The 10,763-nt window shown below is 42.0% G+C and overlaps 1 long non-coding RNA gene across 1 annotated transcript; it reads right to left on the reverse strand.

Annotated features, from left to right (window-relative positions):
• Positions 1-5,698: 5,698 nt before the first annotated feature.
• LOC138683326 (uncharacterized) lies at positions 5,699-10,476 on the reverse strand. The gene is made up of 3 exons (XR_011322911.1): positions 10,358-10,476; positions 7,961-8,108; positions 5,699-5,912 (listed from the first exon to the last, which is right to left on the reverse strand). It is a non-coding gene; the product is annotated as an uncharacterized lncRNA (long non-coding RNA).
• Between the last annotated feature and the right edge of the window lie 287 nt (positions 10,477-10,763).

Raw genomic sequence — 10,763 nt, forward strand, 5'->3', positions numbered from 1 at the left:
TATTTTCTATTTTAAAGATGTTTCCATGAAAAAGTGTAGTGATAAGTTTCAGATACTTACAGAAAAAAACCCATAGCCTATCTGTAAAGACATGTCTATAACTGTTACTTGAAGTCTCATGTTTTATTTCCATGCTTATTCTCATTAACATACGTGGGGGTTTTAAGAAACCCATCTTATATTTCTTTGTTCTTGATTAAACCTGTAATGTTGTAAATCACACCTAGGCTGTTGCCATCTATCCAATCACATTGTAACAAAGCCCTATGAAAACACATATAACAAAACGAGAGATACCATTTTTTAAGTCTGGATGAGTTTTATGAAAAAGCCAGTCACCTGCTCTATCCTTCCAAGGTGTTTTGTCTTTTGCACTTATATTTAGTTTGCTTGTAGTTATGTCAGTGTGTGCTCTGCATTCTGCTAGATAATACAGTGTTTTCAGTAGCAGGCAAGCAAGCTGTCATGGTTTTTTTTCCAGAAAAGCTGTGAGTTTGGGTGTTTTTTTTAAAAAAAAAACAAAAAAAACCCCCAAAACCCCAAAAACCAAACCCAAACAAAGGCCTTTTCAGACCCTTCTTTACAGACAGCCTAAGCTACAGAAGGATTTTCACACTCTCCCAGATGAAGTAAGGTATCACATATTAGCAACCATAAAACAGATCTGCAATTGCTCCAGAGCCTAGACAGGAAGGTTCCTGTTCCGTTCATGCCTATCCTGAGAAGTCTTGAATTGGAGCTACCTTTGATCCAATTTAATTGTTTAACATTTCAGTAGATTTGCTTTTAATATGTACAAAACAGTATTTCTTGTGAAAGTTTCTTTCCTTCTAAGAAAAATAGGAATTGTGGTTTTGGTCAAAAATACAACCTTGATCATTTGTATCATCAAGTACTATTTAATTGTAATTCCTCCTATATGTCTGCTTGTTAATCCTTGTTGTATTTTCTGATGAAACAGAAAGAAGGTATGTCTGTAGATTACCACTGAATAATTTGCTGGAGATACCTTGTAGATTGTAGATTTAAAGACTTGGTATTACTTATGTATTTACTACAGCATTTCATTTGACAAGAATTAGCTCATTAACTGCATTTCTCATAAATAATATTCTTTGGTTTCCTCCTTGCCTGCAAAGAACATTTACTGGTTATTTCTCTCTCAGCAATGGGAATATCATGATTTGTTTTAATATTCACTATCACAGCAGACCTTAGAGGTTCTGGATGTTTTTCTTGATAGTCTACATTGTTTTCTACTTTCCTAATTTATTCTTGTTAAAACATGTATATGGAATTAATCATTAACCTTCCTTGGGATGAAACCCTTCAAGTCAATGGCAAAATTGTGATTAACTTCAATGAATTTTAGCCTTGTTCTTCACAGCTTTGAAACATGTATAGGCAGCTGTTACAGTGCCAGATGTTCCTACCTAATTATAAGGAGAGAGAGAGGAAAAAAAAGCTTCAGAATTGGTTAGATTCTGCTGTGTGTTCTGGATTTCCCTTGAAGGGTCTGCAGATGCTCAGTATTTAAGAAACTTGGGCTACCTACAGATAGGCTTCAATATTGTTTTAGGATTCTATGTTTTGAGACTACTGAATGTTTATATATGGAATTACATTCTTAGTGCTTCCTGAGTTTGTAAGAAACAAACACAAAAAAACAAAAAAACCCCACCCCAAGACCAGTATTTGTATTCTACTAGTCTCAGATTTAAGAAATCTACACAAATGACTAAACACCAGAATATAAACATGAAGAAACATCTCCACAGATCAGAAAATAGGAATCTTTGCCCTTAAACACTAAGTATTTCTCAACCTAACAAAATGAGACCATTAAAAGAGGATGAAAAAAGTCAGCTGGAAGTAAATCACATAAATCTTAAACAAGTAAAACCACAGTGTAGTAATGGAGAGAATTATCAGCAAGGTACTTGGTATTCTCAGAGTGGAACAGATGTTATGAAATCACTGCAGTGATTTCAACAAGGTTTACATTAGCCCCCAAAAAATTGATTTATAAAAACATTTTTATTTTTATTCTCTTGGTCCTGATATTAGACATCGTCCACTGGCATGAATCAGTATCATCTTGCAGTTTGCAAGGGCACTACAGTAATAAATCCAAGGGAGGCAGGAACTATCCAATTTATCTCCTAGTATTTAATTTTTCTGTTTGGAGGCAATTGAAATTACAGTCCTCACAATCTCTGCACAACACAACTCAGGAGGCAGCGCAATCAGAAGACAGTGCTCATCTTAGCCAATATCTCAGCTGAACATTAAGCTTCCTAGAGTTCTATTTAGAACATGTCTGGAAATGCCTCATTTTCTGTTTCTTGGCTTAAAACTTTCTCCAGAATTAATCCTAGCTATGATTCTTGAGAGAGAGGTTTCTGCACCTTGGTTTTCCCAAGGTTCAATAATGCATGCCTGTCAGACTAGGTTCCAGGCAAAATGTGGCTAAAGAAACCCTTGCTTGCCCTTTTCACTTGGATCAAAAACTGAACCAACATCCAGAAGGCAGGAGATTTGGATTTTGTTCCTTGTCTTCCAGGATGGATCCAAACACACATGCTCTACCTCCTGAAAGAAAACCCCAAGTTGTAGGTGCTGGAGTGCATTCTGTCCTCCCAGAGCTATTTCTTTGTGTGAGGTTATTAAATATTCATTGGGAAATGGTAAGGCTTTTCATGAGTTTATGATCTAGTGGCTAGAGCACTTTCCTGAGAAAAGGGAGAGCTAGAGTTCTATTCTTGTTCTAATTAATATTTCATTTTCTCTATTAAATGCTCTGTGGCATACAGACAGGAAAGACTACTCTCCAGCTTCAAGAAAGAAACCAAATCTCTCTCACTCCTAATTCATTCAACTCCTGTATAGCTCAAAGTCCAGAAGCAGAAATGTCAATGTGGTTTGCTTGCAATCTGGATCAAGAAAGCATCATCATACCCATTTCTGGAAGAAAGGACTATTTCATCCTCACTTAGCAAAAGAGTGGACATAGGAACAACAGTGGAGGAGGGCTCAGGCTGCCAGTTCTTAGTGGACAAAAGCTCCTCCATGAAGGTCAAAGTAAAGTGCCTATGTCCCAGAAAGTATAAAAACTTAATAAACACTGGTGGGGGTTTTGTGTGTTTGTGTGGTGTTTGTTTGTTTGTGTGTTTTGTTTGTGGGGGGGTTGGGGGGGGTTGGGGTTTTTTTTGGGGGGGGGGGGGTAAAACTTTATCAGGTGATTACTTACCCAGTGTGCTGGTTCTTTTGGGTCCCTTTTGTAATCATCTTAATCTTTTTACATGTTGTTTACAGAGACTAAAAGCCAAACACAGAGATGTGGAGTGTACTTCTGAGACCAGATACCTGCTGTATTCTGCACTGTGATGACTGGATGCCTTTTGACTACAGACCTTAAATAAATCACAGATAATTGAAAAGTGAGCAGTAAGGTAAAAAAAAGCCTCAACATAATAGCTCAAAATTTTGTTTTGATCATCAATAGTGGGTTATAGCTGGGAAGGGAAAAAATAATTTTAGAAGAATAAACAGGTTTTGAAGAGGATATGAAAACCAGAGATCTTGGAGGCAGAAGGAGAACAGAAGACATCTTTGGGGAAAGGCTGTTTCTCTAAAATCTGAAGTTAGGAAGGAGGAGTTAAAAAGCAAATCCAAAAATCTTTTATTACTTTTAGTGTTAATTTAGTAACATGTTGAAGTAGCATCCCTGGCCTGACAAAATCCCAGGTATCAGCCCTGTAACTCTTATTTTCCCTCTTTATTTGATATTTCACCTTCTATAGGTCATCTTCTATGATAACAAAGGCAGAAATAAGTCATGAAGGAGAATACCTTACAAAGAATTCTTCATCCTGAGTTCTAGCCTGCAGAGCATCAAAGGTGGTCTGTCAAACAAGGTGGAAATTTAAATCAAAAGCCCCAAATATTTACACACAGAAGCAAGCAAACAAAACAGTCTAAATAAAATAGAAACAAGCATTCAAACTTTTGCCTAGGATGTATTTGGTTATTAAAAAAATTAAAAAAGCATTGTAGGAACCCTGCACAAAATGACGTGTGGATGTTTTTGCAAAAGAAAAAGACTAAAATACTGCATATGCATATGATTGGCATATGAAAACAATACCCAGCATAGCAGGTGCCAGACCTGCTGAGATAGTACAATACAGCCAGAAAGTTAGTGTCATGATTTAACTCCAGCCAGCAACTAAGCACCATGCAGCCGCTCGCAAACTCCCTGCCACACAGTGGGATGGGGGAGAGAATCGGAAAAAATGTAAAACTCATGTGTTGAGCTAAAGACAGTTTAATAGGACAGAAAGGAAGAACATAATAATAATCATAATAATAAAAGAATTGGAATATACAAAGCAAGTGATGCACAATGCAATTGCTCATGACTCACTGACCAATTTCCAGTTAGTCCCTGAGCAGTGGCCCAAATCTTGGGTACGTGAGCATCTATGTGACATACTTTGTCGCAGTAGAGATGGACACGACAAGTAATAGATCATGCAAAATGGCTACTTTATTGTTCTAACACAGCTTTTTATACCCTTCTTTAGAGTATGTGTTAGTATATGATTGGTTTGGTTAGTAACTAACAATTCATGATTGGTGAGTTCGTTAGGACGGTTCTTCTTATCACTATCTTGTTTTTGTACTGGTCTTCTCGGATCTTTCCAGACTCTTCAAGGATATACTACAAGCTGCTCAAGGTTGCGCTGTTCTCGAACTGTCAGGAATTCCATAGACTCGTTGCATCCCCCGACAATTCCCCCTTTTTGTATTTGTGCTAAAAATATTGTCCCGGCTGCCCTCTGCAGGGCCTTTTGCAGAAGGCTGAAAAGACAGGGCAACATCAGGAACATAGTTATCACAAACAAGATAACTACCCCCACAGTCTTGAGCAGAGATATCAACCATCCAGACAATCCCCAACCCTTGAACATCTTTGTCAGCCAATCCAATTCATCGCTCTCTGTCAGCTTCCTGACTCCCTTCTTTAATTGTTGAATACTACTGAAAATGGATTCTGAGTGATCGGATAAATTCATACAACACACCCCTTCAAACTCATCACAACTATGTCCTTGTGCTAAAAGCAAGAAATCAATTACAGCTCTATTTTGTAGCATAGCATGTCTGACACTATCAAAGTCTAGCAGTAAATCAGATAATACTACACCAGTCTGTATTCAGGGACCCCAGAGTTTGTGATTCCTGGGGTGGCAATGAGGGTGAATGCCCGATCTGTGGAAACCAGGCATTCCCATCCATTGAGTCCATGACCTGCTGCACAGGGGTCTCCATCAATAAGTTCTTAAACTTTGTTGATGTCAGTGGGACCCCCTATTAAACCTATGAAAAAGGGATTGCTTGTTCTTTGGTTTGCGGCGGTATCCATGAGTACGTCCATCCGAGGACTGTGAGGTAGATGAACCATCTGTATATTCTTGTGCTGTCTTGCTCCGCGAACTCAGCCCAGCAATCGGTAGGTGCCAGCTTTGCGTGGGCGTCCCCACGGCGGCAACGATGGCCTTGCCGTACACCAGCCCGATGCTCTTCGGAAAATCCCAGTATTTATACATTTGCAGAGGAACGGATTTCAGCACATGTGGCCAGCGGGTGCCAAAATCTGCCTCAGTTGCAACCTATGACACATGCGCTCGCTGGCCAGGCGCGCTGCACGAGTCATAGCCATCCTGTCTATTGGTTCATGGGCTTTGTGATGCAGTTGCAATGCACAGAAAATCTTGACCTGTTATATTGGCCAAGGTGACCTACACTTAGTTTTTGGTTGAGGTGGTATTTATATTGCTGCACCCTCTGGGATGTTCCAGATGATGACGGTCGCACAAATCGAGCGGGAGTCCATTGTGGGCCTGCATCTGTGGAAACACAAGCATAACCTCGCCCCCAGGTTAATAGCTCACATGGTCCATTCCACTGACCAGTTAACTAAATCTTTAACATGTACTTTGATACCCTTTTGTAAATTCTGTGTTGAAAAGAGAGAAGTGTTGAGAAAGAGGAGGTAGGGAAGAATTATCCCCATAACAGAGAGAGTTAAGAACATAAACTGCTTTATCTAAACATGCCTGTGGTGGCTCCCCAATCATTCCCCCTTTTTGTTTTTTTGAAGCAGCCGCTTCAACGTGCCATGTGCACGCAGCTCTACTACTTGTGGAGAACTATTTTGATATACTACTTTGCTGTTCCAGTTGTTGTTTTCATACCATACTACTGCTGCTTTACCTGTTTTTTCCAGAACCATCTGTAAAGACAGTGGGGCCTTTCACAGGTTCTGGCTGGCTTAAATATTTCTGACCAAATGGTATTTCTTGAGCAAATTTCAGTAGCGGGTGTGACGGTAGATGATACGAGATCTGCCCTTGAAAACCCGCCATGGCCGCTTGCAGCTCGTAATTGTTTGCCAGACACCATTCAAAATACCAATTTTGAACAGGTAAAACAATCGTAGCTGGATCACGTCCTGTTAGTTCTAAACATCGTTTTCTGGCTTTTATGATTACATCAGCAATAAGTTCAAACAAGCCAGAAGCAGTTTTTCGTGGCCGGAATGACAAAAACATCCATTCTAAAATATGCAATGGGTCATCCCACTCAGAATTCCACTGCACCAAGGCACCAAATGGCACAGTTTTGTCAATTAGTACTAAGAACTGTACCAATTGAGACAGATCAATTCGAGAAACAAATTTCTTGTATATACATTGTTCCACCATGTGAATTACATTTAACGCTTCCTTATTTAATATTCTGGGTTCTGTTGGATCATTGGAATGTTTTAATAAGTCCAATAAAGGTTGTAACTGCGAATTGGTCAGTCCAAGATAGGGCCTGATCCAGTTCAAGGATCCCATTAATTTCTGTACATCATTGAGTGTCTTAACCGCAAGGTTAAGTTTCACAGGTTGGGGCACAACCTGCTTGCTTGTAATTGTCATTCCCAAATATTTCCAGGGTGCTATTTTTTGCACTTTTTCAGGGGCAATAACTAACCCATATTGTTGTAGCGAATTCCTGGCCAAATTTTTCATGTCATTCAACTGCTCCTTGTTGTCTGATGCTAACAGAATGTCATCCATATAGTGATAACAATAGCTAGTAGGGAATTTTGCCCTTACAGGTGACAGAGCTTGTGCTACAAACCATTGACAAATTGTTGGTGAATTTTTCATGCCCTGCGGCAGAACTCTCCATTGATATCTTTTTGCTGGTTCTGCATGATTGATAGAAGGCACAGAAAATGCAAATTTTTCTTTATCTTGGGGAGCTAATGGAATTGTAAAAAAACAATCCTTAAGGTCCATGACAATGATTTCCCAATCTTGAGGGATCATGGCAGGTGAAGGCATGCCTGGTTGCAGAGCCCCCATCGTGGCCATGACAGCATTGACTTGTCGCAGGTCATGCAAAAATCGCCATTTACCTGATTTCTTTTCTATCACAAACACTGGAGTATTCCACGGACTGTGAGATGGTTCAATGTGTCCGGCAGCTAGTTGTTCCGCCACCAATTCTTGCAGGGCCTTTAATTTTTCAATTGGTAGGGGCCACTGATCCACCCACACAGGGTTATTTGTTAACCAGGTTAAAACAAGCGTGGGTTGTCTAACGCCCTGCAGCACAGTGGCCCTCATTAAAAATCCGTGGTAATTCTCACCCCCCACTGCGACAAGCAATCCCTCCCCCATAAATTGAGGGGAGCTGCCGTCACATATGGTTTAATAACTGCTTGTTGGCCCTCAGGATTGGTAATCAGAACTGGTGTGGCTGCCGTCTTTGCTCGCGCGGATCCTCCCAGCCCCACTACTCCCATACCAGCCTCCTCTGTGGGCCAGGTGGACGGCCACAGATAATCGGCAATAATAGTCACATCGGCTCCGGTGTCCAGGAGCCCTGCAAGCCTTACTGTAGTCGGCGATCTTCCGTGATTCGACAGCGTGCACGTCATATGTGGTCGGGATGATGAAACAGTCTGAGACGAGCAGAACTGAGGGGGTCCCGTAGAGCCGAAGCCTCCATCGCATCGCAGTCGCTGTTCTGCTTTTGAAATAGAACTCGAAAAAAGAATAAGTTGAGCAATGCGAGTACATTTTGGGATTGTTACTGGTGGGTAGGGGGTTGAAACCATCACGCAAATTTGACCTCTAAAATCAGCATCAATAACTCCCACACGTACAATTATTCCATTTAACGTGCTACTTGATCTTCCCAATAGCAATGCACTCAGTCCTCGTCCGATAGGACCCCTTGCATTAAAAGGGACCTTAACGATATCGTTCGTGACTAGAGTTACTGTGTCAGCGGTGGATACATCCAGCCCTGCTGAGCCAGCTGTTGCGGCTGACAATTGTTCACAGAGGGGAGGTGGCCGGCTGTCGGGAGGGGACTTGTTGTCCTCGCGCGCCCTCTCGCGCTCGTTTTGTTGTTTCCCTGTAGCGGCTGCCCATTAGCATGAAATTTGGAACGACATTGTTTTGCAAAATGTCCTAATTTTCCGCATTTCTTGCAAATAATCTCCGGTGAGTGCTGCACCGGTTGTTTACCTGATGATGTTTTGTGTGGAGAAGTTACATTGATGTGCCCTTCACTGCCACACCCAAAGCACTTTCCAGAATTTTTCATAGCATTACCTAGGGCGGCCACATGCGCTGCCGAGAGGACAGCCGCCGTGTGTTCCAGTGTCCCAACTTTAGAACATGCAGCTACCATGTCGGGAACAGAAGGATCTCCTGGTAAAGCCTGTATGATCTTTTGACAGTCCTCATTAGCATTATCTCTTGCCAACCGTTTGCATAGCATTTGCCTTAAGACCTCATCTTCTACCTGTTTTTCCAGGGCGGCAGATATTTTTTCTACAAACTGTAAAAAGGGTTCTCTGGGGCCTTGGCGGATAGTGGCATATTTTTGCTTCGGAGCTGCCATGTCCATGGTTCGCTTTAATGCCATAAGGCCTATATTTTGTGCCTGTTCAAGAACAATCGGAGGCCATGTAGCCTGCAGCTGAGGGTTACTATACGGCCCTTCACCAAGCAAAGCATCCTCTCCAAGGCCTAATCTCGGGTCACCCTGTGGCAGTCGTAAATTATGCTGTGCCGCTGTGTGTGCCATCTGCCTCCAAGTAGATTGAAATACTTGCAATTGTACGGGCTGAAACAGCACTTGTGCCAGATGCATAATGTCATATGGACACAGCAGATCTGTGCTGATTATACGAATAAGTTGCATCACCTCAGGACAATTGATTCCAAATTTTTGTACTTTATTCTGCAAATCCTGCACTACTCTCCAGCTGATTGGATTGTGCTCACCGTGCCGGTTTGTGCCTGCAGCAGCTTTGAAAACAGGAAATGTAACAGGAGCCTCTGCTGCTTTATCTAGAGGCTTTAGAAATGCTGGTGTTAGAGAGCACGGGCTGAGGCGTTCTACTAGATCCCAGTTGCCAGAGTCGGCAGCATATCTTCTAACTCCCTCCCAGAATTGATCAGGGGATCTCGGGACTACAGTTATTGTGGATGGAGGGAGAGTGCATGGCAGGGGTTCTTTCGGTATGGTTTTATCTGCGAGCTGCAGAGATCGCATAGCGTCAATTAGAGATTTTTCTGCCTCAGTTTCATTTTGGCTCTCACTTTCCGTTCGGCCCTCACATTCAGTTTGACTCTCACTGTCCTTTCGGCCCTCAATTTCAGTACGGCCCACACTTTCCGGCTCGGTGTTAATCGCCACATTTTTCTCCTCGGGGGGGGCTGATGGAGTCACCCCTTCCGCTGCCGCACCAGTAGGTGAGGAGGGCCCCTCATTGCCAGGTAAAGTAATTAATGGCATAGGAGGAGGAGGTGAATAAGGGTATGATCTGGTTTTGCCCGTGAGGGGTTTTCTGCCTGCAACTGCTGAGATTGCAGCATTGGCTGCAGCTGTTACTTGAGCAGAAACTTTTTCATTGCTAACATTTTCTGAGTCCTCATCTTTCTTTTGCTGATCTTTCGCATCACATTCTGCTTTCCATTCCTTCAGGGTCTCGCGTAATAGACGCCATACGATCGCCAACTTACACAGCTCTTTCTGTCCTTTAGAGATCTCACCAAACATTTTCCATCCCACTGCTTGCCATGCACCCACACTGAATGCAGTAACTGTTGTGGCTTGAAAGCCTTGCATCTTACACCATATTAAAATCCTTTTCAGGCTTTGTTCTGGGGTTTTAACCCCTTTTCTTTTTAATAGGGCTTTCCAGGTAGACAAAATCGTCTCCTTTTCTTTTGTTAATTGTTGCCCCATTCTAACAGTTTTGTCCCCGGTGGCTCACCTTATTAGGTGTCTAGGCTCAGGTCCGGACCAGGCAGATTCCACTGATCTCAGCTTCACCGGGCTCCGTCTCCGCAGCTTGTCTCGCTGCCGGTATACTCTTTCGCAGCTCTCGTCGCCAGTATACTTCTTGCTAGTGCTGGATTTATCGCCTTTAAATGATCTGTTTGCTCAGACGCATCGGGGTCACCATTTGTCGCAGTAGAGACGGACACGACAAGTAATAGATCATGCAAAATGGCTACTTTATTGTTCTAACACAGCTTTTTATACCCTTCTTTAGAGTATGTGTTAATATATGATTGGTTTGGTTAGTAACTAACAATTCATGATTGGTGAGTTCGTTAGGACGGTTCTTCTTATCACTATCTTGTTTTTGTACTGGTCTTCTCGGATCTTTCCAGACT

The sequence above is a fragment of the Haliaeetus albicilla genome, chromosome W (genome assembly GCF_947461875.1).
Source record: "Haliaeetus albicilla chromosome W, bHalAlb1.1, whole genome shotgun sequence".
NCBI classification, from domain to species: domain Eukaryota; kingdom Metazoa; phylum Chordata; class Aves; order Accipitriformes; family Accipitridae; genus Haliaeetus; species Haliaeetus albicilla.